The sequence below is a fragment of the Epinephelus moara genome, chromosome 24 (genome assembly GCF_006386435.1).
Source record: "Epinephelus moara isolate mb chromosome 24, YSFRI_EMoa_1.0, whole genome shotgun sequence".
In the NCBI taxonomy this organism is placed as follows: Eukaryota; Metazoa; Chordata; class Actinopteri; order Perciformes; family Serranidae; genus Epinephelus; species Epinephelus moara.
Window position 1 is genome coordinate 37508729 of NC_065529.1, and position 25597 is coordinate 37534325.

Consider the following 25597-nt stretch of genomic DNA (forward strand, 5'->3'; position numbering starts at 1 on the left):
ACATAATTTGAACGCAAAACTGCTTCAATGCTTCAGAGGAGCTCATATCATTATGTTTGTTGACCTTTTCCACAGATGGAAGTTTTGTCTGTCTTGCATAACAGACACATTGTATTTCAATGGCTCAGCAGGAATGTTAACACATTTTCTGTTTATCACCATTTTCTTGAAATAACAGCTGTTTTATAGCGAACTGTCAACAACTCCACATGCTGGCAAGTGATAAAAGGAAATGAAATAATTTCCTTTGCCTTAAAGGATGGATTTTGTTTAAAGAAATAAAAAACATTTTTATTTCCCCTCTCAAAGATGAAGTGCTCTCAACATCCAGTAGCAGCAGTGGATGAAGATTTAATCTCTCTCTTGATGAATGACCCACTGCTTCTCTGTCAGAGGCTGCCGAGGCAGACTGCCCCTGAATCCAAGGGAAACTGTGAAGCGACTGGAGAATTTGTTTCTATAAAATGATGACCAGATCTCTGGTGAGAAGTCAGCATGTCATGTGATATGCAGATCATCAGGGGAGGAAAACAAGACAAAAGAAAAGGAACACCTCTGGAGTTCATATTTTATTTTGTGACAGTGCAGAATTTCATCTTGTCTCACATTTTGTTGTGAATCGGGTAGAATTTAAGGGAAACACACACCTACCCTGTGTGTAATCTTTTCATTTTAAATTAAAAAAAATAGTTACTCAATTTTAAATGATCTAAAGCAGTGTTCTCAAAGTTTTTATGACTGAGCGCCCACATAGGGAGCTAGAATATGACTGAAGGCTGCAAAGGGAAAGTGTTCATGTAAAACAGAAAATCCTTTCCATCTCACTTCCACATTTAACTGCAGTGATGTCCACTGAAATCACTAACTTTAGCTGAAAGCACTAGCATTGGAATTCCTGCGACACTCCCAAGGTGCCACTGGTTGCCATGCAACCAGCAGCTCTTTGCACGTTGTCATTCCTAACCTGACTGACACTTGTTAAGGGGCCACAGTTTAGTGCAGCAGCTGAGTAGTGTACTAGATGTAAGTTATAGTAAAGTATATATAGTGCTGGAATGAATTGTGGATGATTAAAATATAATGCATGCTTTTCATATCATGTTCACAGGCTGCAAAAAATGGGGTGCCATTGTTACAAGCCACACCTATAATCCAATGGATTTACAATACGTGGTGTAAAGCAACAGAATATATTTAGTCAAGTGCTGTACTCAAAGGTCTAGTGTGTATGATTTAGTGGCATCTAGTGGTGAGACTGCAGATTGCAACCAACTGAAACTTCTCTCATGTGCTGTCAGCCTGCAGAGGCCAATGCAAAACCATGAAAACATGAATGGCCCTATCTAGAGTCAGTGTTTGGTTTGTCCATCCTGGGCTACTGTAGAAACAACATGGCGCACTACGTGGAAGAGGACCCACTCCTTATGTAGATATAAATGGCTCATTCTAAGGCAACGAAATCACAACGATACTTCAGTCAGGAACACTTTTGTCAAAGAAAACTTTATTTCCATTTGCAATATTATATTTGGCACAGTATTACATTTGGCGATGTGGCTCTGTTCTGGGGCCCCTCTGCCATTCCTTGGGCCTACGCAGAAAGCGTCTACCACACGCTTACGTGGTAAGCATAAGGCGGAGAGAACACACCTCTCTGCCCTTGCACGTGCCTGCGTGGAAAGCCATAAGGCAGAAAGTGCACACCTGTCTGCCCTTCCATGTGCGAATGCGGAAAGCCATAGGCAGCAAGGCAAACCTCCCTGCCCTTCCATGCGCCTACATGGAAAGCCAAAGGCAGGGAGAGCAGCAGCAAAGACCCCCAGGGACAGAACATAGCAGCATCAATGACATATGGAAATGACATTGATAAGTCAGACACAGCATGAAAAGGAGGAGCTGGGGTGGAGGCAGGTTGCAAAGTGGCTATCAGAGGAAGCAGCAACAGTCAGCAGGCCAGAGCAGTTTAAATAGGGCGCTCTGAATGAGATTCGCCAATTGGTTGCATAGAAAGGAATCATGTGCTCCATCAGCTGACTCCTTTTCGTCGATCAGCTGCTCCATCGGTTGACTGGGCTGTTTGAGATCAGCTGATGTAGCTGGGATGTGAGCTGAGCTTAAAATTGTGTCCTGCCTGAACCAACGCCATGCTCAATTTAGTTCCAGGTGACTGAAAAGAAAGAAGTTCTCATCTTTGGCCCTGAACAGATCTCAAAGCCACTCGTCAGCCCCCTCATTCTGAACATAAAATCATGTGTAAAAGATCTGGACAGTAATTTGACCCTGGAGCAACTTGTTAACAATGTAGTCCAGTCTTGTTTTTACCAGCTGAGGAATATCTCCAAATGTAGCTCACTTCTGTCCTTCAATAACACAAAGAAAGTCATACATGCTCTTATATCCTCCTGCCTTGATTAGCATAATGCCTTGTTCACCTGCCTAAACAACTGAGCTATAATTCAGCAGCGAGACTTTTAACCAAAGCAAAACAATCCTCACACATCACACCTATTTTGGCTTCCCTGCATTGACTTTCAGTCTCTTTTATAATCCTTTTTAAGGTGCTTATAATCACATACAAGGCTCTCAATGATCTGGCACGGAGAATATAACTGAGCTTCTCAAACCGTCCAAACAAGCCCCTCAGGTCTGCTGGTCTGGGTCCTCTAAATGTCCCAGAGTCCAGGTTAAAGACAAAGGGTGATTGAGCCTTTTCAATTCTTGCTCCTCGGCTCTGGAACAGCCTCCCGCTGAGCATTAGATCAGCCGACTCTGTTCACGTCTTTAAATCTCATCTGAAAACTGACTTTTACAGAATGGCCTTTCCTGACAGTTGATAGACTAAGAAAATGTGTATATGTATCCATGCACAAGTACACAAATTAAACCAGCATTTCCCAATCTTATGGCTTGTGACCCCTTACACAGCAGCATTGTCTGGTTGGGACTCCAGCATGCGTCATCAGCTGACTGCTGTCAGATCATCACATAGCTTCAGACTATGATATTGCAAGACTATGAATCAGTGGTGGACTCAGGCTGTCTGAAGAGCAGGAGAAAAAATTAAAAAGGCACCAGCTGCATATGGTGGTTCACCAGCACGCAAAAAGTTTTCTAACGTGTAGCAGCCTGTGGCACAGCATCCCATTTTCTCCACTGGAAGGGCACCCCAGAGGGCACCTTATCAAGTATTCTTGCACTCTGGGCCACTGGAGAGGGACTTTATCATATTCTATCTAGCATATAGGGGCATCTAAGAGAGCTCTTTTAAGGTGTTTCTGCAGGTGAAGGTCGTATGATCAGCTCCTCTATCACCTGCAGTGTCAGTTGAACAGCCTGCAGACTAAAACAGAGATAATTATTAATAATAAAAACAACGAAATGTCCGTCAGGCTGGTTAGCCCTCTCTGGGCTCACTTGGACTTACATGTTCTCTGTTACCTCCTCATTTGTCAGCGATGGATATTCGGAAAATCGCAAGTTGAAATCAATGTGAAACCTGATTGAACAGCTTTTGTGATTTGCTGTGATATGTGACAACGAAAGCACGCAAACACTTGAGTGATATACCTCAGGATGTCTGAGTCAAGGTTCGATCCCATGTCTATATGTCATCCGTCAGTGTCCTTCACCACTCAGACATCTTCACGGTGAATCAACACCACCCACCAACCTCATCAGCCTCACAGTGAAAAAGATTTACACTGACAAACAAACAAATTCATCTCTGTGTTAGACTCTGTTCATTTGACAGTGTCCCAGTGGCTCAAACCCTTAAGTAGCGTTCACACCGGGTGCGAGTGAAGCGAATTACTTGCTCGTAACGCGAATAACGCGCCGCCCGTAACGCGTGAGTTTAGACGCCTGACCATTTTGTTAATTTGTGTTATCGCGTCATTTGCGCGAGTAGCGGGGAAGCCGGCTGTGCTAACTGGAGCTAAGCTAGTGCTAACGTTCATAGTACAACCATTCTGCAAACTAATTAAGGACACATATTTACATAACTTACCAAGTAGACCAGTCTCCTCGGCGACTTTCACCCAAGCCTGCTCCTTTTTGTTGCAGTCTCTGTAGAGTAGACACGTAGTATCATATAGCTCCGGGTAGCCGCACACCAGTTTCTCCTCCATCTCGGCATCAACAACTGGACGTCAGGGTGTCAAGACGTCACTGACGACCACGGCTGAGATAACCACCATCGCTGCTTTGTACCTGCTCTGAAAGTCCTAAATGCGTCGGAGGGCCAAACGCCGCCGTTTTTGGGTTCACCCTATCCTGCAGAAGCGCATCCAGCTCGGCGAGTTTCACCACCTCCTCCAGGAACTCCGTCTGGATGATAGCCGATTTCAGCGGTACTTCAGGCTGACTGGGGCCCAGTTTGAGGACCTGTTGGCGAGGGTTGGCGCCAGGATCTCCCGGCAGGACACCAATGACAGGCGCTTCATTTCAGCTGCGGAGCGTCTGTCCATCTATCTCCGGTGAGTAGCAGTTTATTGTTGTGTCAACAACTGGACGTTGTTGACACACGCCGGTGACGTCGGGAGAATCTCAATGCTGATTGGCTTTTGCGGCACAGCGTCATGCGAATTCGCCTCAAAAGTTTAATATTTTCAACTCGAGCGATGAGGCGTTGGACGCGAAATTCTTCGTCTTTGCATTGACTTTGTATGTAATCTCGACGCGCGAATATGCGAATTCGCATTTGGTGTGAACGCCCCATTACAGTCCGGAGGTTGTGGGTTCAATCCCTCACTTGATCGTCTATGTTTTCCTTCTGTCAGCTGTCAGAGCGCTCCTTCATAAGCCTGTCTTGAATCTACCTAACAAACTGAACCAGGATCAGTCTGTGTGATATCGACACTCAGTCCTGATCAGAGCCTCAAGTCATCAAAACAACATCAGAGTGACACATATTTGGTTCCTCTTTTAGTTAGAGTTAAAATATTTCATCAACTTTCCTGACATAAGAGGTGACTCATATCTCAGCTGAAATGTGTCAGAGCTGCAGAGGAGTTTTAACCTGTCAGCAGCTGCTGATGGAGGCCACACTGAAGTTTTGGGAATGCTTGACCACATTAAACTCAACAAATACATTCTGGACAAAAAGCAGAATAATATTAGTTATTTATCCATGGACAAAACTTCAGGGTGAACTTTTATGAAAGTAGCTTTTTGACATATGACATGTTGATATATGGCTGTCATTATATCCTGTCAGTAGTACATGAGACAGATTATCTGTGAGAAATATCATGTTCCTCTGCCTCCTCCTAGTGCTCCAAGCACCAAGCAAGAATTCACTAATACCAACCAATCAGAGCCAGGAGCAGCTGTCGATCGCTGTTCTTGCACAGGCTGCTCAGCCCCTCTCTGCTGCTCTCACTCAGTAAAGCTCAATATCCTCAGCTAGTGGCTTCAGGAGGAGCCTTGCAAACACACTGTCTGAGAAACAAACAAGCACAGTCAATGAAAAAACTGCCCATCACTCCCTTTGTCAACAGCAGGGTCCATGGCAAAGACAAGCAAACAAAGGAAACCCATGATGAAAAGCAAACTAAAATGAAAGAGTTAAACCGAGCTCGGGCCAGCTTCGGTTTTGACCCCTTTCAAGTTTCCATAGCTCTCTACATCTCGGAAAAGCCACTTTGATGGCTTTCATCATCAGTCTTCCTCTGCATTTTTTTTCATTGCGCATGGTTGTTTATCAAGATTAGAAACTCCTCGGCTCTGACTGATTGTTTTCGCTCAGGTGTGGTGGATTTTTGCCAATGCCATTAGGAGCACTATGAGGAGCCAGAGGAAACTGATTTTTTATTTAGAGATCTCATGCACTACTCTCAGGATATAGTGACAGTTTCAGCAAATATGAGAAGAAGTTATTTCAATTCAAGTTACCTGCGGGACCTTCAATGGATTATTACCCTAAAAAACATGCAGATAATCAATTCAAATCCCAAAATAGAAAATGTAGGACTGGCTAATATTCAAAGATGTTTTTTTTTTTTTTTCAAAGGGAACGTTAAAAGTGTTGTTTGTAACTCTGGTTGATTGTTGAGTCTCACCCCCACAGTGTCCCAGAACCTTTAAATGGAGAAGATTTAGAAAGTTTTCTAAAATGGTGGCCAACTTTTATGGCACTTCATTGCGTTTTCTCCACCACAGAGGACATATAATAATACATCCTTGTACACAGGGACACTGTAGAGGGCACTTGATCATATTTGATCTGCCAAAGTAGCATCCAGAGTCCACCAGTTCTATGAATGACCTCCAGGAGAGACTGTCTGAGGAGGTCCACTATTATCTCTGTCTCGACTGTTCAGAAAAAATAAAAATACCTCAGATTTCATGTTGTGCAAACAAGTTCTTGTCCAGCATAACCCGAACCTTGAAGAAAAAAAACTGAAGTGGGGTTGTATAGAGTATGTACCGATAGACAATATATCAAATACAGTAGATGTCAATCGGTACGCAGGCCAATGTTTGGCTGGAGTTTAACATGAAAGCGAAGCAATATACTGCTGTGGACTGGTGCAGCAACAAAACATATTTTAGCCACTTAAAAAAGTACTATCTGAAAAAAATCCGTAGTAGTTTAAGCTATGTTGAGAGTATTTTCACAGCTCTACCTTTCCATCAGACTGCTCGTTCTGACAGGGAAGCTGTTAACGGCTTCAGTTCCCCATCTATGCTCTCGTCAAAGCCACCAGACTCCATTGAGAAAACTAGCAATTTTAGCTCACTGAACACAGGAGCTGCTCGTCTACCACTGCCTCGATCAGTTAGCTAGTTTGTGTTATTGTGAGAGTTTGATGTATCAGATCTAACCCTTTAAAATGCAAAAGTCCCACAATAACACAAACAAAGTAACTTCTTTGAGGCAGTAGTAGACCAGCAGCTTTTGTGTTCAGCTATGTTAAATTACTGCTTTTCTCAATGGAGTCTGGCTTTGAAGAGAGCAATATGATGGCTTAATCTTCCCATTGGAAATCATTGTCTGACAATTTGGTAAAGCAGTGAAAATACTCTCAATACAACATACACTTAAATTCATGTACATTTTTTTAAGGTGGGACTTTTTGGTGTTTGAAATAGGTTTGGTTGCTGACCCCCTCCACAGCAGTGTATTGCCGAGCTCCCATGTCAAACTCCAGCCTGCCTCTCCAAACTGGGGGCATCTATTGTCTGTAATATAATGTCTATGGATAAGTATCCCTTACAACCCCTCTACACTATTCCAACAATTTTCATCCAACAGAGGTAAAACTGTCCAATATTTCACTAATATCATATTATATATTCAAAATATTAATACAAATTTGTGTAATAACACTTTTTTTCTTCATCCTATTAATCATCTAATGACCTCTCACATTTATATTGTGATCCTTTTAAGGGCACTTGACCTCAAGGTTGTGGGTGAAGATTCTCAGTCTTCCAGGTCATGGTAATCCTACTGTAAGTGCTATCTTGTCGGCAACTGGACTTGCTTGAGTTTCTTGAAGACATTTCACCTCTCATCCAAGAGGCCTCTTCAGTTCTGAAGAATTCAGTTCAATTTTATTTATAAAGCCCATTATCACAAATAACAATTTGCCTCAGAGGGCTTTACAGCATACATCATCCCTCTGTCCTTTGGACCCTCACAGCGTTCTAGGATGACCTCTAGGTTGAGAACTACTGGACTAAATAACCTACATTTATATAAAGTAGTTAAAACTAACTTAAACAGTAAAATGCTCCTTATGCATTGATGCATCAGTGTTAAATCTAATAATGTCGCTGTTTTTCTGCAGAACGAGAGACTTTTATTTCTGATATTTAGTTGATAATGCAACTGTACTTTTACTTAAGTGGGACTTTGAACGCAGGACTTGGGTTGGTACTGTTCTTAAAGATCTAAATATTCATCCATCACTGCTGAAAATAAACACTTTTCATCTGAGTTGTTTGACTTTCTTTTGTTTCTTTAAATCAGTTTGAAACACATAGTTTGTAATTTCATTTGACCCAATCTATTTTCCTATGTTTTGAGGATTCGCTTATACAATAGGCGACAAAAACATTGTTGATGAAAGTACATTTTTCTCATCTTGATGGCAGATTTATTCTCTTGTGTTAAACTTGAATGTACGACCTGTAAGAACAATATACGTTCTATATGGTAATTTTTGCAGTGTAACATTGTCTGTTTTGATTGTGCTCTATTTTTGTTTATTAAAGCTGTTGGCACCCTCACTGTTGAGACTAAATTGAGTTCATATATTCTGACTTTGTGTGGGCATTATTCTCCGTGGCTACAGCTCCCCACTGGTATCAGAGTGAGTTGGTGAAGTTGGAAACTCCATTAGGGTCGGGCTCCTGATGAAAACCCATTAATGGCTCTGCAATCGGGATTGAGGTCGGGGGATAGACCTGGCAGTGCAACCGCACACAAAGCCATAAAGCCTGATGTAGCTGCCTCTCACCGAGCATCTGCAGCTGAGGAAGAATAACTGTCCCGGTGTCTGCAGACCTGTTGAATTAAGGGAGGCATTAACTGCTGCTTCCTCTGCATTATTGATGGCCAGCTCCATTCCTGAGGCCATTATGCCTCCTATTTTTCCTCTTGCAATTTTCTGGTAGACGTCCCACTGTCTTCAAACACACTTCCGCGGTGAAGGCGAGTGAGAGTTCAGGCAGAGGGCTCGCACTGCTCCCTGCAGGGTGCTGTTATTTTAAGCCTGAACCACCACAATCAGTGTCGATGCCACGTAGCCCTCCACAACTGTTGTTCCTCTGTGTGTGAAGTGAAAGTAATCACAGGATGACAAGCATGGGATGATGAGTGTTATGCAAGGTGCCACCTACACTATCAAGACCAAAGTGTGGTTTCCTCTGCGAGATGCCAGATCAATTGACGCCTCAGTGTGTGTGTTCCTCACTTCCCTTGCAGTGTGACCTCAAAGAGACAAAACCAAAGAGTTTTTTTTCCCACTAGATTTTGATGCCAAATGCTCAACAACCGGGATTACCTCATGACTCACCTCAGCTGCCACATACATTTGTTGTCGAACTCTCTCACAGAAGCTAATACTGCCGGCTTTATCTGCTCTCACACAGCTTGAGACACCTTACCTCACGGCTGACCTCATCCTGTCATATGATTTAATGAGCGGAGCTGTGTCACAAACCACAGTGTCAGGGGTATGACAGGATAGGGCTACACAATGCACTAAAGATTAATGAGGTCATCTCCTCTCTCAGTGTGTGTGTATATGTGTGAGTGTGTGTGACAGAGAGGGAGAAGCAAAGACACTTGATGACTTTGGGAATCGTATAATAAATGGCGTAAATAGAATCAAAATAACAGCTCCTCTATTCATAGGCAGTTATGAAGTGATGTGAGGCCCGGCTCTGGTCTACATATCTGCTTTGAATTTTATAGCTCAGCCTGGTCAATGATAATAGCCTGACATTTTTTGTATTCAGTCCCCGGGGATTTGAGTATTCTGCCCTTTGATTCCGCTCGCATATGTGTGTGTCCTGTGTGTGTTTGCGGAGATGTCTGTGAGGTAGATGGCTTAGGCTTTATGATGATAACACTCTCTGAGGGTGTCCAAAATCAATCAAATCCAAACCCAAATGCTTGCCTCGCATCTCCACAGGCTATCTCAAAGGTTGGTATTGATTATTCCACCCATTCCTGCCTTTCGGAGGGCCAGACGAAAGAGGCTGCTTGAGAAATGGAGAGATGATAATGCAATTACTAAGGGGGGGGGGAGCCTTTGTAGACCGGGCGGTAATGTTTGAGGAGAGCGGAAGTTGAATGTCAGAGACAAACAGATGTATTATGATAACCTTGGTGAGTAGTCAGGAGCCTAATGCATGTCATAACACGCCAGTTCTTCTGAGTAAGGGACTGTCCACAAATTATTAGGGAAAAGAACGAGGGAAATCAGTTTTGCTGTTTTTATTTTTGCTGATGGGAGGGAAGCCTAACTTTTTTTGCAAGAAATTCTAACCCTAACCCTTTTTTTCCTCACCACATATCTTTATTTTCTTTCACATTTTATATTCGTGAGAGCTAAGTTACACAATCAAGATAAAATAATTACATCAGAGGTTGGTTTTAGTGTGCAAGGGCGTAGGTTTTGGCTCAACATTGTGGGAGACACTTATGAAACAGGAGGTTTGGGGTCCTCACTCAGGTGTCAAACCTTTATTTTCTTGCTCTCTGGTGGATTTTTATGCATCAATTTTTTACTTTTTTTCATCAACTCATGGTGGTAATGTCTTTAATTTTGTCAAAATAAAAGCCACTACTGCTAATTTTCACATTTATATTGAGGGGGATGTGTCCCCTTTGTCCCCCTGAAATCTATGCCCATGTTACATCCCTTTTACACCAAAATTAGTATATGGAAAACCCACTAAAAATAGGTGACAGACTTCTTTCTCATTGCAAGTAGATCAGAGCTGCGTGCATGGCTATGCAGCAGATGAGCATGCCTTTCTGTATGTGTGGTTTCTTTTTTATTTTTGGTGTGTCATGTCTGATGTCGCAGACCGGCTGGAAAACAGGTTACTAAACAGGAGAAAGCAGCATGGAGGCCTGTGAAAACTCTGCAGTGGTTACTTCTTTTTATATATCTCTTACTTATTCAGTCTCTCTCCCAAACTCAAAGTTCAACTCAACAAATTTGGATTGATGGGTGGAGACGGACAGTATTTCGCCCTTTCGCCCGGGTGCTGTGTTTCCATCAATGCCGATCGGAGCCGGAGCAGATAAATACCTGGGACTGCTGCAGTGTCATTTGACGATTGTAACCTTTGCCATTACATTTAAAAGCCCGATGTTAGCGGGTTTTTTGAGCAGTGGGAAAGCGTCTTTAGCGTGTGTTTTTCCACATGCTGATGATGCAAGGTAGGGATGAAAATAACGTGGTGCACAATCCCTTCAGCACAGAGCTGTCGCTTGTTCCCAATTGACTCATTTAGAGGCTGCGATACATACTAATTAAGCAGCTCTCCATTTAAAAGTAAAGACTGGCTGTATTTTCACCAATTTGTGATGTTTGTCATAAATATATAATTTGGAGATACTCTGGGAAGAGCGGTAAAGGAGTGGATCCAAAGAAACTATTAAAAAATATTAATAATCCTGGGGAGGTGCTTTAAAAAAGTAGATAGATAGATAGATAGATAGATAGATAGGTACACCCTGGACAGGTCACCAGACTATCACAGGGCTGACACATAGAGACAGACAACCATTCACACTCACATTCACACCTACGGCCAATTTAGAGTCACCAATTAACCTGCATGTCTTTGGACTGTGGGAGGAAGCTGGAGTACCTGGAGAAAACCCACTCTGACACAAGGACATGCGAACTCCATACACAAGGGCTGGGTGAGGTATAGAGGGTTCCTTGCTAAATATAAGGCAGTGGTTAGCAATTTACCACGCCTAGACCCAAATAATTTTCATACAGTCCCTTATTCTTTTCATAATCTTTTTATATTTTACTTTATATAAACCAGATCACATCATAAACAGTCATCTGTGGTTTGTTTGCAATACATTTTCCGTGGTATCGGAGCTGCAAATGGATAAAAATCCCATTAAATGTATTAATCAACCCGAAAAAGCCACAGATAATGCTGAAGATTACGCACTGACGCCATTTGTAATAAAATTAAAGGACATTTACTTCGCTGCTACAGAGAGCGTGCTGCTGTCTACAAGAGGGCACAATCATCCGGTTATCATCATCTTCAGCTGGGTGAGATAAACGTCTGCACTCCTTCCTGTCCACACACCTCACACCTCCACTGGGTGGCGCTAAAACACCAGCGCAGCAGCGGCAGCACCAGGAGCAGCAGCTGCAGCAGCCCTCCACACACACTGACAGGAATCCGGCTGCTCTCTCTCATCCCTCGGACACCTCAAATCCATTTCTCGAACTGCACGAAGACGTTGCCAAAAAACTACAACTGCACCCAGACTGTGGAGGGAGGATTGTTTAAAAAAAAGAAAAAAGAAAAATGATGCTTGTGTGCAGAAACTATGAGTGACGGTGCGCCGTGTTGTCCAGCTGCTGAGGCGCTCTGGTGGCGGAGGGGAAGTTTGGAGTCAGAGCCGGAGGACCAGCAACTTTTATAGACTTTCAAGTCCACCGCCTGCAAGTAGCCAGCAGCCCCCAAATCCAGACTTGTTTCACTCAGGGATTGTGCGTCCGGAGAAGCTTTGACAACAGAGCAGTGTTTTTAGGTGATGTGTTGTGGAGGGCGTCTTGAAGCGACAAGGAAATGGCATTTCTGTGAAGAAGAGGTCTCTGGTTTTTGTGGTTGACAATGGAGAATAAATGAAAGGGACGTTTCTGGGGATTAACTGACAGCACAACGACAGGTAGGCTGACTTCCCCTCATGATGTCTGAAAATAAAATGCATATTTTGTTGATTTTGCAACATTAAGAAATTAAATTCAAACAATTTATCCTGTGCGTTTCCTTAACGCATCAGTGCACGTGTCGCTGCAAAATAGCCAATCAGCCAAACATGAGAAGAAACAGTCGATTACACCATTGATTGCCTCCACTATGATTAATAGTTATTAAGTTCTGAGACACCGGAGAGCTACTGGAAACTAATGACTTTAAGGTGGCGTGCAGGTGCAGCTGCAGGCTGGGGGGAATGTTCAGCTTCATGCTGTCTACAGTCAGGGAATATCAGATTTGTGCAGCATCATGAAACCAACTGGCTGCTTGAATTAGATAAAAATCAAGTTCTTCCAAAAGAAGAGTCTGCCCACTCATTTTGGGTGCACAAAGACTAAAAGAAACTTCATTTTTGTGTGTATTTGTTTGATTTTTGCAGAAACATGTAGGGTATATGAAAGGTAAATTAGTGTGTGAGTGTGTGTGTGGTCTCATGAGCATGCAGACAAGTTATTATCTGATCTCATGGCTTCAGAGAGGAAGAATCTAAAATCTTTTGCAGGATTTATTGCTGATAATCTTGTGAAAATTACAGATGGACTCTATCTATCTATCTATCTATCTATCTGATGCAGTAGATTACATCCAATCTGATGTTTCATTTTTTAATTTCCTCCCCCCCAAAAAACACTGCACAATATTTCTACATCCAAGCCTTTCCATCCTCTTCACATTGGTAAAGGTAACCCCCTAAAATATAAACATGGCTCCCCACAGTAAAGCTCCCCAGCCAAGTCAAATTGCTGCTCTGAATCGGGACCTGGAGCAGACTTCACAGCGTGGGCCGTGTCCTCCATCAGTGTGATTCCCTTCAACTCCAAAATAAGAAGCCAAACAAACAAAGCAAAAAAAAGAAGAGAGGCAGCTCCAGCTTCCAGCTTTAAGCAGCTTGTTTGTGACTTAAGAAAAAGTACAATGCTGTTATCTTGTTGGATTATGTGGTGAAGACACGAGTGGGGTCCCTAATGAAAACTGGCTTTTGTGTTTGCTGTCAGCTGCTCTGCACACAAACTGTAGATATTTATGATTGTGCTCACACACCACTGTGAATATTTCTCTTTCTACAACCCCTCCCTTCTTCACTCTCCCACTTCCTCTCATCTTTTTTTCCCCTCATCTCCTTGTTCACCCCGTTCTTTTATCTGCCCTTCATCCCCTTGACAAGCATTGTATGGTCAGCTGTTTTTTTTTCACTCCCCTCTTTCTTCCCCTCAATTAGTGCCATCATCGCATTTCATCCTGCGGAATACGGGGATAGTAATAACCTTACACTGCTAATGCGGGGTGATACAATTCTGCTGTGATTAATTGAAGTCCCCTCAGAGAGTCAAAGGAGGCGTAGATCTTCCCTTTCACACTCACTGACAGGCAACCCATTATATTGTTTTATAGATCGCCGTCAGTAGCCCTTGAAGCTGCCTGCGGCCCACTGTTGTTCTGGAGGGTTTTATTGTGCTGTGTTATTGGTTGGTATTGCTGACAGGCAGAGCAAAGGCCACCCTGGGATTACTGGAGATGGGATCCCTGTGACAGTTCCACCGTATTTGATAGTAACACTGGAAACTTGGAGAAGATTTGTGCGCTCTGCAGTGACTGTTGTTGTGGGGGGAAAAAAATGGGAATTTGCTCTGGAGCTAAAGGCTTTTAGAATAAACTTGTGTCTGCACCTGTAAACATCCTGCCACAATAACCTCGCCATGTTGCACCGTGGCATGCGTATTCCCAAACAAGTGTTAAAAACAAAAAAATGGTTGCTCGTGCTTCGTGCTGTGTTGGTGGCGGCACTGCATCCCTGCGAAAATAACCAGATTGCAGGCAGATTAGTTTGCATTTTCTTTTGAAAGGCGCCGTCCCACAGATATTGCAACAAACATCAGAGCCTGAAGAAGGCAGAGTGCAGACGGAGGCTTGGTGAGAGTGGTACTTGATATGCATGAGCCACCAGGTGATTTCCAGAAGAAGAGAACACCATGGATAAGAGGCTTGTCTCTAGTTTTAAGGAGCCACCCCAGGCAGTATTTGTGTTCTCCGCCAGCTTCCTGCGCACTCTGTCAGATCAATAGGGCATAATATGAGAGTCTGGCTTGTGTTTGCAGGCATGAGACAAAACAATACATTTTGGTTTTTGCGTTCTGCTTATATATGTATTCAGAGTCCTGTGGTGGTTGTGCTATTAAGATTGCCTGTTGAGACTAGAGCGCCTCCAGATGTCTCCATGTCAGACTGACATTACTGCATTTCCTATAGTGCGGGCATGCCAAATATATATGCAGGATACATATACATGTGACAGCCCAGTGTCTTGTCACAGAGAACATAGCGCTGCAGCACCACGAGTTAACCATAAAATCCTGGGTATTGCATCATTTCAGGAACTCTGTATTCACCACCAGCCTTGCAGATTTGGCATAGTGGAACAATAAAAAGTCAGCCATCTATCTACATGATTACACCCGATTTCAGCACCCCGAGATTCACTGCTCAGCGGTGTTCATAGGCTAATGTGTTTAGAAAGCACAGTTTGTTCCACCTCTCAAAGCGCCAGCTCGAGCTGCTGGGGTGAATCTATTGGGTGTTTAAAGGGAAATTCAAAGCCCCACCATGGCGAACGAAATGCAGCATTGTTACGCTTGTGTGCAGCTTCGTCATGTACAGAGGAGGGAGGAGGCGGAGGAGGAGGAGGAGGAGGAGGACATGGGGAGAGCACATATCATGTTTTATAGATGCCATTTAAAGGAGCATGCCCAAGATGGGCTGGCTGCAATGAACTGTAACCGCCGACAAAACACCAAGACAATAAACAAACAAATTGGTTTCCTGGAAGCCAGCAGTGTCCCAAACTTGCCCGGGCTGATCCTTGCCGATGCGGCAAGCTGTTTTTTCCTCAGAGATTAGGCTCTGAAGCACAACTCCACCTCTTATTTATTCATGCTGATTTGCTGTGTGTATGTTTGGTTGTGTGTGTTTGTGTGTGAGAGTGTTTGTGAAAGAGGGAGAAAGTGTGTGTGTGTGTGTGTGTGTGTGTGTGTGTGTGTGTGTGCGTGCGTCAAGTGCAACAGTGTTGTAAAAGTGTGTTTTCCTCAGTGTTTATGTGAAGATTTGTGTGGGCAGATAATGCATGTGTGTGCAGGCGCTTGTGTGTGTGTATGTTGTGATGTCATTGTATTATATCAGTTCCTTGTTTGCTCAGCGTGCATGATGAGCACAAACTGATCCTACAGGGCTCCGTCATGTAAAGTTCATGTGACACTGTTGTCCTAACTCGAGTAAACAGCTCACGTCATGCATTTAAAGGCATCGCACCGATAGTGGACTCAGCTTTTTGCTTAAATTCCTGCATTTTCAAGGTGTTTTTGTTTCAAGGATTTCTGTGCTAAATCATATTCTATTGAGGTCGAAGCAGAAGGAGGTATTTCGGGCTTCCCTGGTTTCCAGAATTAATAATCCCATTTATTTTTCACAGTGTGAGGTGATGGACAGTTGGAGTGAAATTATAATGATTGACATGAAATTCTCTCAGTGTAATCATCAGTATAAAAGACGAGGAACTGCTTTAATAAGAAAGTCTGGTTATTTGAGAGAATAGTCGAAGCCTTTTTATGTAAAAACGTCAAGGTGAGAAGTTAAAGAGTAACTTGAAACCAGACTGAGGAGCAGCGTTGCCGTCTGGTTAGCAGTTGTGAGCCCGTTGCACCGGCATCACTGTTGGGTGATGTCACAGTGTCCTGACGTACACCTTTACACCTGACACCTAGGTGAGACGGCTGCCAAGCTGCAGAGTGCTGTTCGAGACCAACAAACAGCAAAACTGTGTTTGTTTGTAGCGAGACATCTGTGGCATTTCCAGTCATGATTTTGCCACCAAAAATGGGTATTTTAAACCAAAGCATGATCTTTTTCTAACCATGACCAAGTGGTTTTTGTGCCTAAACATAGCCACATGTGAACCACAGCATTGCTGAAATGTAAAATTTTATCCTATCTGCCACATAATGACTTACCAATGTTACATATCCCTGGTTTGCAGGACCACACACTCCCAACATTTACTCTTGCAACTGGGATGATCACAGTCCTTCAAATTTTATGTGCAGTTTTAATAGTTGGTGGAAGCTGAAGATTATGGTGTTGAGAAAGTTCATAAGAGCATCTGCAGTTTGAATTTAGCAGCCATGGCGCCATGTTTGATGTGTTTTTTTAATCCAGAAGATAAAAATAACCAGTTTTCAGGTCAAAAATATGTCTCTTTAAATTTTCCAGGCTGCTCTCCCTGAAAAACGGCCACATAGGTCAACTGTGCAAGCAGCTTATTAGAATAGAATAGAATAGAACAGAACAGAATAGATATAACTTTATTTATCCTAAAGGGAAATTCAGCTGTCCAGCAGCTCATAAAAGACAAAAAATATATAGATAAAAAAATAAATAAAACAAACTAAAATACATTAAAATAAGTGCATCAGTGGAGATTAAATTAAAATAAAATTGTCCATTTCACAGTCCAGTCCAGTTGTGAAAATTTGTGTGTGTGTGTGACTGGATTCAGTCGTATTGCCGTGGGGACGAGGGATCATCTGAAATGCTCTGCTCTGCCTTTTTCTACCTATTACGACCCATACTTACGTTTATTGTAATAAATGTAGTGATAGTTTTTAGTGGCAGTAGTGATTATTGTGGGAACAGAGAGGGAGGTTAGGTGATGTAGCGTATAAAGCAACAGAGTTGGTGCAGTGTTGTATAAAGATGGAAGAACTCTTGTGGATGGTGGATGGGTCAAACAAGCATAGGACTTTCACCCAGGAGAATGGTGTTTGTGGCTGAAGTCAAAGTTGATTTCTTTTAGGAATAACGTAGCCTAGTATGCTAGTATGTGTAGCATGCTATGATAGTGACATATGTGCCATGACATATGTGGCATTATGTTAGTAACAACAGTGCTGATTTGCCGCCAAACCATGATGTTTTTTGAACACCTAACCACGAAGTCTTACAGTGTAATGGCGACTGTTTCTTAACATTAAGGACGTGTTTAAAACTGAGACCATCAGGACAGTAATGTATATCGCTTTGGGGACGGTCATATAATATGTAACTATTTTGCTGTTTAGGTAATGAGAGTGTTGACATTTCCTATCTTGTTGACCACCTTTTTTTTTTTTTGATATTTTTATGGGCATTTTTTGCCTTTAATTGATAGGATAGTGACGTGTAAAAGGGGGAGAGAGGGAGAGACATGCAGCAAAGGGCCACAGGCTGGAGTCGAACCCGGGCCGCTGCGGCAACAGCCTTGTACATGGGGCACCTGCTCTACCACTAAGACACAGACGCCCCTTGTTGACCATCTTTAAACCCTGAATATTTATCTTTTGACCCCCCCTGTGCCCTTGATCCCCAGATTGGGAAGCACTGATGTACACAGCCCTTGTGTAAGTGTACTCAGGTTTAGATTCACAACATGATGGTTTACAAAAGGATCCTTTTATCTTCCTGAAAGGTATCCACCTGAATTCCCAGATTACTTTTGGTGTAGGGCTGACTCGTGCAAGAAAACTCAGATTTTCTGAGCCCAAGTCTTGGTGAACATGCTCTGTGTACAGTGTTGGAGGAGTCACGTGACTCTGCCTGGGACTTTCTCCAGCTGACTCTTCAAGTGCTCGGACACTGAGGACAATGAGGTTTGAGTGGAGAAGAGTCTCAGCAGAGCTTAGGAATCCACTCTTCCATGGAGGTGGTTTTCAGCTTTGTCGGGCATCAGGCTTTTCTACCAACTCCTCCATTTCTATCTATCTCTCCCTCTCTCCTCCTTCAATCCATCGCTCTGTTCCTTTTCCTTGAGGTAGTCAGTATTTGGCAGCTTTCACTCTCAATATTGTGCCACTGCGCTGAATTCCCATCAACTCCTTCTCGGGCACAGCAGCAAGAAACTCAATTCTCCAAGCCCTTAACCATTGGCCCAGTGGAAAGGTCTGGGATTTGCAGATTTCGTGAAGCCCACTTTAAAACCCTGGTTCCTATTGGAAGGAAGAAGCTCTCGTTTTCTTGTTGGCAGATTTCTCTCTCCCTCTTGCTCTCTGTTGTGGTGCCTGAGGGTCCTCAGCAATATGTTTTTTTCTCTCCTACTCTTTTCTGGTGTTGTTGTCAAGCTCCACCTCATGCCTGTAATCATTAGACTGCAATTTGGGTAGAAAATTGCAATTACAGGGGTTTAAAAATGAGCCTGTTATTTTCTACGCTTGTTATTCCTTTGTTGAAAGAGCAGGAGAATGGCAATTCTGTTGTGATTATAATTAAACCAATTGGACTCAATGAAATTGACAATTAATGTCAAAGGTCTTTCCATTCGCTTTACATTCAGGCATTTTTTTTTTGTGATTGAAAGTTGGATTATTTCCTCCTGTGGTTTGTTTACTTGATTTGACGAGCCCTTCCTCTGCCCTTCTGCCTCTCATCACGCAAACAAAAGGAGGTGGGTTGGATTTTGTGACCCAACGCGGAGGCGGGTCAGGTTTCTCCATCATCAGATCCCAGCTGAGGACTCCTCTTCAAAGCAGGCCCCTATCTTCAAAAGAAACGTGCCCATGTCATTAAATGTATTGTGCAGAAGCCAGTGTCTGAGCCTTGATCTGATGTACATGATGAGAATGAGAAGCAGAAATCTGGGTACTCGTGTTATCTCTCCACCATGATAGAATTAGCTCAAGGCTAGCTTCAGTTCATGCTCCTCTTTCATCCGTTCAAACACGCCTCCTCTATCAGTCAGCTATGTGCACAATGTACTCGCACTATAAATACATACAGAACATTTCACTTTTAATTATTCTTTTGCAGTTTGATTTATCAGTCACATTTCGATGTGAGGAGCTGATGAAGCTCATTGTGTGTGTGTGTGTGTGTGTGTGTGTGTGTGTGTGTGTGTGTGAGAGGGATGTACAGGCTTCAAATGTATTCTTGTAATCTCTGTAACTATAGTTGTACCTTGAACATTTTTGAGCAGTCTGGTGGTCAAATGGATCCATTGATAATTTTTCTCATCAATATTAAAATAGTAAAAAAAATAAAAATAAAACTAGACATGTAACAAGTTCTGATTTTGATCACACAAAACAAAAAAATAATTAAAATATGAATGAAAAATAGGGCGAGGAAGTACTTTCCTTTTATCATTTCCCTGAAGTCAACTTCAAAATTCATCTGTGTCCTGAAAACTAGACCAGCTCATGCTCATGATTTAGTTAATGGACTTGTTCAGTGCCTTTCTAGTCTTCCTTTAACACTGCATGTCACATTCACCCACTCACACACACTTTGATACACTGGTAGCCGAGGCTAAAACAGAAGGTGCCACCAGCTGCTCAGTGAAACATTCACACGCACTTACAGTGGTCAAGATTTTCTGAATTTGGATACTTTAACATATGGACTGGTGGAGCTGAGGGTCAAACTGCCAGTCTTCCAATTAGTGAGCCACAGTCGCCCTAGTTTAGTGATGACTGCCGTGTCATTTTCCCACTTTTGGTGATAGTTACAAAACAACAGTGACAGCTGAAGATATTGAAGTATCAGACTTTATACCATATATAATGCAGTGGTTAGCACTGTCGCCTCACAGCAAAGAGCTCTGGGTTCAGTCCCACTGGCTGGCAGGAACCCTTCCGTGTGATGTTTGCATGTTCTCCCTGTGTTGGCATGGCTTTTCCCTGCGTTCTCCGGCTTTCTCCCACAATCCAAAGGCATGCAGGTGAATTGTTGAATTTAAAATGCCTGCAAGAGTGATTGTCTGTTTCTATGACCCTGTTTACACTCTATATTACCATGCATCCTGGCTGATCGGATCATAAGTGGACAGCTCTAAGTACAGGTGTAAATGCACCAAATGTGTGATCAATGGGTCTTGAGATCCGATCATGTAGACCACATTCAGAGGTGGTCTGGGCCACATATGGTCACATTCTTTCAACACTGTGTACGCTCATGTGTCTTGGGCCACATTAAAGGACCGCCTACTCACCTGATGTCCTCTGCATAGGCAGAAGTATGTACTAATTTGTGCCCAAACACTGTTTTTTTAAGTCAAAACAAGAAAATGCCACAACAGGCAAAATGGATTCTTGTGGATGAAATGCAAAACATGCAGGCTGATTTCCATCTGGACTGAAGAGTCAACACAACAGAAACTTGAAGATTCATGTTATAACCCAACACATTCTCACTCCGACCTCGTCACATATCGATGTTTGGTCAAGAACTTTCCACGTCCAGACATGATGTGCATGGTGCCCTGGGTGTGGTGGTTGTTGACGTTCTTGGGACGCCATGTCAAGTTCTGCCTGTTACATGTCTTCTTTCAAAATACAAATAAATGCACTACGTTGGTACAACACCATAAATTGACTTTTTTTCCCTTCAACAGCAAACACATGGTTGGGTTTAGGAAAAAAGAACAGAGTTTGGCTTTATAATCTTACAGGACGTGAACACTATTCTCCCAGGTGAAAGTCGGTGTGTGTTGGACCCATTCAACACCCCTCCCACCCACACTACTCGGACTTTCGCCACCTTAACTTTTGTTCTTGTCCCGCCATGTTTTCCCCCCAGCCGCCATTAAACTACAACAGCAACCGGCCACCTTTCATGCGGATGGTAATGGATGGCTTTTTTCGTCGCTGTCTGACACTGGAAGCCACTGTCCAAGTGCCGGATTTCGACGACTTTGGAGAAAGAGACCGGGTTGTGCAACTGGGCGATTTTGTGAGAACATTTCAAGGAAGATGGAAACAGAAATGATGTATGTGCTTATTTGCATGTAGAGCATGAGAGTGAGATCTGAGAAGCTGTCCACTTGTGATCAGATGCATGTTACTATCACTTGTAAACAGGGCATCTCACCCAATGTCAGCTTGGATTGGTTCCAACCCCTTGTGACCCTCTAAGGATAGGTGGTTTCAGATAATGGATGGATGGATTTCATGTATAGTGGTCGTGTTGACTCAGTCTCTTCTTTGACTGCTGAACTAATGTTCCATTACCTAAGGTTAATCTGGAGATCCAGATTAAGGTTATGAGAACAACCAAGAGTATGGTTGAGGGATTCGGACTATTGTTTTCTGTCTGTTAACATTAGCTGTTGGTCAGCGTCCCACTGGTATCTGTGGCTGGAAAATGATGTGCGCAGGTAGATTATTATTGACAGACAGATTTATCGCTCTGTTGTGTCGTTGTTTACAGGAAAAACAAACAATCCTTGGTAACTTATGAAGCATTTCACTCCCTAAAAACATCTTTGGCGGAACATACAGACACTGCATTTGTAGTACGTTTACTCAGTAACAGCCAACAGTTTCATTTTGTTTGTTTTTTGGCTGAACTGTGATTATTCTTCTGTGGGCTGCACGTAAGGGAACGTACACAGGTGTCATTCGGACGTGTTCAAATGTGTTTTACACTTGAATGTTCTGGGGTGTATTGTAAGTGTCTTCTAGGAAGATGTATCTTGACAAACCACAATGTACAGACAAGAAGATATCAGGAAATGCACCAGTTGTAGTGACGGGTGGTTTCGTGTTTTACAGGGGTCATTTTCACAGTGCAGCGCTCTGGCTCAAACCCTCTGTGAGTCTGTGTGAACATTTCCTAAGCTCAGAGGCTCTTGTAGATTCCCTTATCATTTTCGGTTCTTCCTCTTGTGGCCACTTCTGTATCTGTACAGCACAGCGAGGCTTTTCCTGTTACTGCAGCACATTTCTGATGCTTAGATTGATGTACTTTTTTCAGACCAGCATCAATTTTCAGATATAAGGCGGAATTATAAGCCTTGGGATGGAAAACAATTTTGTTCTCTCTCCCTCCCTGCTCTCTCTCGTCTCGCTTGCACTCTTTCTTCCCTTCAGACACACACTCGCACGATCAAACACACACACAAACAACAACTCCCTCTCCGCTGCGCGCGGGGTGACTAATTTCTCTTGGGCTTTGGACTTCGGCGTGAGAGAGGGTGAGAATTAAGGAGAAAATGAAAGAGAGAGGCGAAGCAGTGATGCACTGGTAGCTCAGAGGAAGCCGCCCACATCCAAGGAGCCTGATACCACCTCTTATCTCATCTTGTTGGTCGCCTGCCAGTCTCAGAAACCAGTGTGAGCCCAGAGCACCCAGCATGCGTGTAGCCTTTTTGGGACTGTGTCAATTTGATCATTCTTTCCTACCCAGTTTCAGGTACTGGAGATGAATCACAAGCAATGTGCGTTGTGCTCCCATCTGGGAGGAGAAATTGAAATCGAAGTGTGCTGTTTTTGCATCCAATTTGAGCAGTCTTTGCTGGATTCTGTAGAGTGGAACGGCTGCCAATCAGTAGGGCTTTGTTTACTCACTGTGTCCTGCTGACAACTGGCTGGGACAAATATCAGCTGCTGCAGTGTCACACACTATGCCTTTGTAAAATTTAATTAACAATATACTCAAATTGGTTATACTTTACATGTGTTTTATTAAGTTATACACATACAACAGTTATTTGAGGAAAAACCAGAGTGTTTTAGATCTAACAGTCATTTAGGGAGCTGATTTCAACAGTGGATTCATCACTGGAGCAAAGGGGTTTTTTTTACAAACCGTGAGTGAAAAATAAAATGTTTCTCTCACTGAAAATAAAGTGACACAAATAAAGGGAGGTTGTTCAAAGAAAGGAGAGCAGCTGAAAAGAAACAGGAGCAACAGCTACAATTTCAAAGGCCGGAGTCGGCTACTTTTCCAGACTCTGATCGAATGAGTGAGATTGTTGAAAATCCTGGCAGCCATTCAGCTGCAGCGTGTCCCAGCTGTGTGCAGGTAAATAAAGAAAGTCCTCAGATTTTAGAAGAGTGTGTTAGATCTAGGGATAGGCATTGATAAGATTTTATTGGTACCAATGCCATTATCAAGTCTGCTCGTCGGTCTGATTCTTTATCGATGTGTAGAAGGATGTTACAGCATATTTTTGGTGTTTCCACTCTCATCTTCATGCAAGAAGAAAGGTGAAAGATGCTAACTCCCTTATTAAGTATTTGCCTCCAAGAACACTGTGTTCATCTGCTGCTGGTTACTTGGAGGTTCCCAGCAACAGCCAGAAGACGATCAGGGATGCAGCCTTTGTCAATTACGCCCCACAGCTATGGAACACACTACCTATAGATATCAGGGGAGCTAGAAAAAGAGAGCTAAAAACCTTTAACCTTGACTTTCCTCATACAGGTCTGAAACTCTTTCTTTTTACATGTCATGCCACTGCAACTCTTTTAAAATCCTACTTGATTTTTTGATTTATAGTTATACAGTTCTATGATGTTATGACTTTTTATGATTTATTTCATCTCATGATTTTAATATTCATGGTTTTGCTATGATTAGTGGGTGGTGGATTGGATAGAGAAAGACTGTGGTGAGTTCTATTTGATGCACAGTGCCACAGCTGGGTGGTCGTAGATTCTGGGGCAGCTGTGGGCCGTACTCGGCACAGACAACACCCGCAGTGAGGTTAACTCTTGAGAAGACATTGGGTTAATCAATGTCTGTTGGTGAGTCTATGCCTGTTGGGAATTATAGGCTCTAATTGTTAACGTCAGGAGGCCTAAAAGCGACACAAGAAGAAATACTTTTTGAAATTTCCGACACTTTTAAATGAAAATTGTATAATCAGTTAATCCATATTTCAAATTGTTTTTAAATGTCCTTTCATATTTAATTGCCTTGTCTGCTTTGTCTGTTATGTCTATTTTATAGATAAAGTTTATTATCATTATTATTATTATTGTTAAGTCACACTTTGGACCATTTCTTCCTCTCCATCATCATGACTCCTTCTTGTTGCACATTTCCAGCAGTTTATGGTCATTGTTTTGCAATGCAGAACTTTCAGAAAAACATGCTGGCATTGATAAAAGGAACTTTTAAGCTCGGAGGCATACGATTCAGATGGGTTGGACAATTTGTTCCCAACTGAAACCGGTTCTCTGTTTCCATCCACGGTTAGATCTGGTACCACTTTCTATCCCTGGATGTGGCTGTGTTGCATTCAGGTTGTGTCACATTTCCACCACAGTTACTGTGAAGGATTTCTTCAGGCTCAATTCATAAACAGCATCTCTAATATTTCCAAAACAGGCTTGTTTTGCTGATATTTTGTTGTGTTTTACAAACAAAAAAACATGTTGGCAGCTCACTGATGCTTATTGTGGAAAGAGATATTTTACCTGTTTTAATTACTGTTTGTAGCACGTTGGCTAGTGTTGTAGTACTCGAGATCGGTCTCGAGACCATTTTTTGAGGGTGTTGGTCTCGTCTCGGAATCGAGGGCATTTTTACTCGGTCTTGTCTTGGTCTCGGACTGGGCGGACTCGGGTTTTTTGAACGAGACCGGTCGAGACCACCACTGATGCTTTTTGTCCGTGCTTTACTGATAAGAGTGAAAGAGACCATCTCAAAAACAGCTAATAACTTAAAATCATTGGTAGCATAAAGATTTTCCCCAGCTGCAGCTGCTACCTGCCCGGTGTCAGTGTGAGTGACTGACACGCCCCCTGCACACAGAGGATGGAGACGACAGGAGGAGAGGCTGTGTGAACTGATTTGTTTCATTGTGCTCTGCAACGACAGAGCAGATATTGTTTTTGTTGTTATATTTATTTAAAAGCAAACTTAAATAAAAAAAACCTCACATTTTGATGTTTTTTATGATTTTCCTTTGATATATATGGTCTTGGTCTTGTCTCGGTCTCGACCTCTAAATGTCTTGGTCTTCTCTCGGTACTCGGTACTCTCTGGTCTCGGTAATGTCTTGGTCTCGGTTGGTGCGGTCTTGACTACAACACTAACGTTGGCTTACACACTTTTTTGTATCTGTGCTTTAACTTAAGGCAAGAAGTGACATGAGTACCAAAACATACTAAATGACTGTAAAGAAATGTCAGCAAAAAATAAGAGGCAATATTAATTTTGAAATATCAATAAAAGAAGAGATTCATAAACATTCACAAGTTAATTTCACGTCAGAAGAGCCATGTCATATAGCTTAGTACTAATCAGTATAAGCCATTAATAACAGGTAGCCTCATGGTTTAAGTTTATAAAACAATTGCAGTTTGTTACA

General features: G+C 42.7%; 1 protein-coding gene across 1 annotated transcript in view; it reads left to right on the forward strand.

The window, feature by feature from the left end:
• Positions 1-11833: 11833 nt before the first annotated feature.
• tafa3a (TAFA chemokine like family member 3a) overlaps positions 11834-25597 on the forward strand; it is a 172698-nt gene continuing 158934 nt past the window's right edge. The window contains exon 1 of the mRNA XM_050039395.1: positions 11834-12391. The gene's annotated coding sequence lies outside the window, so the exon portion shown is untranslated. The remainder of the gene's footprint in view (positions 12392-25597) is intronic.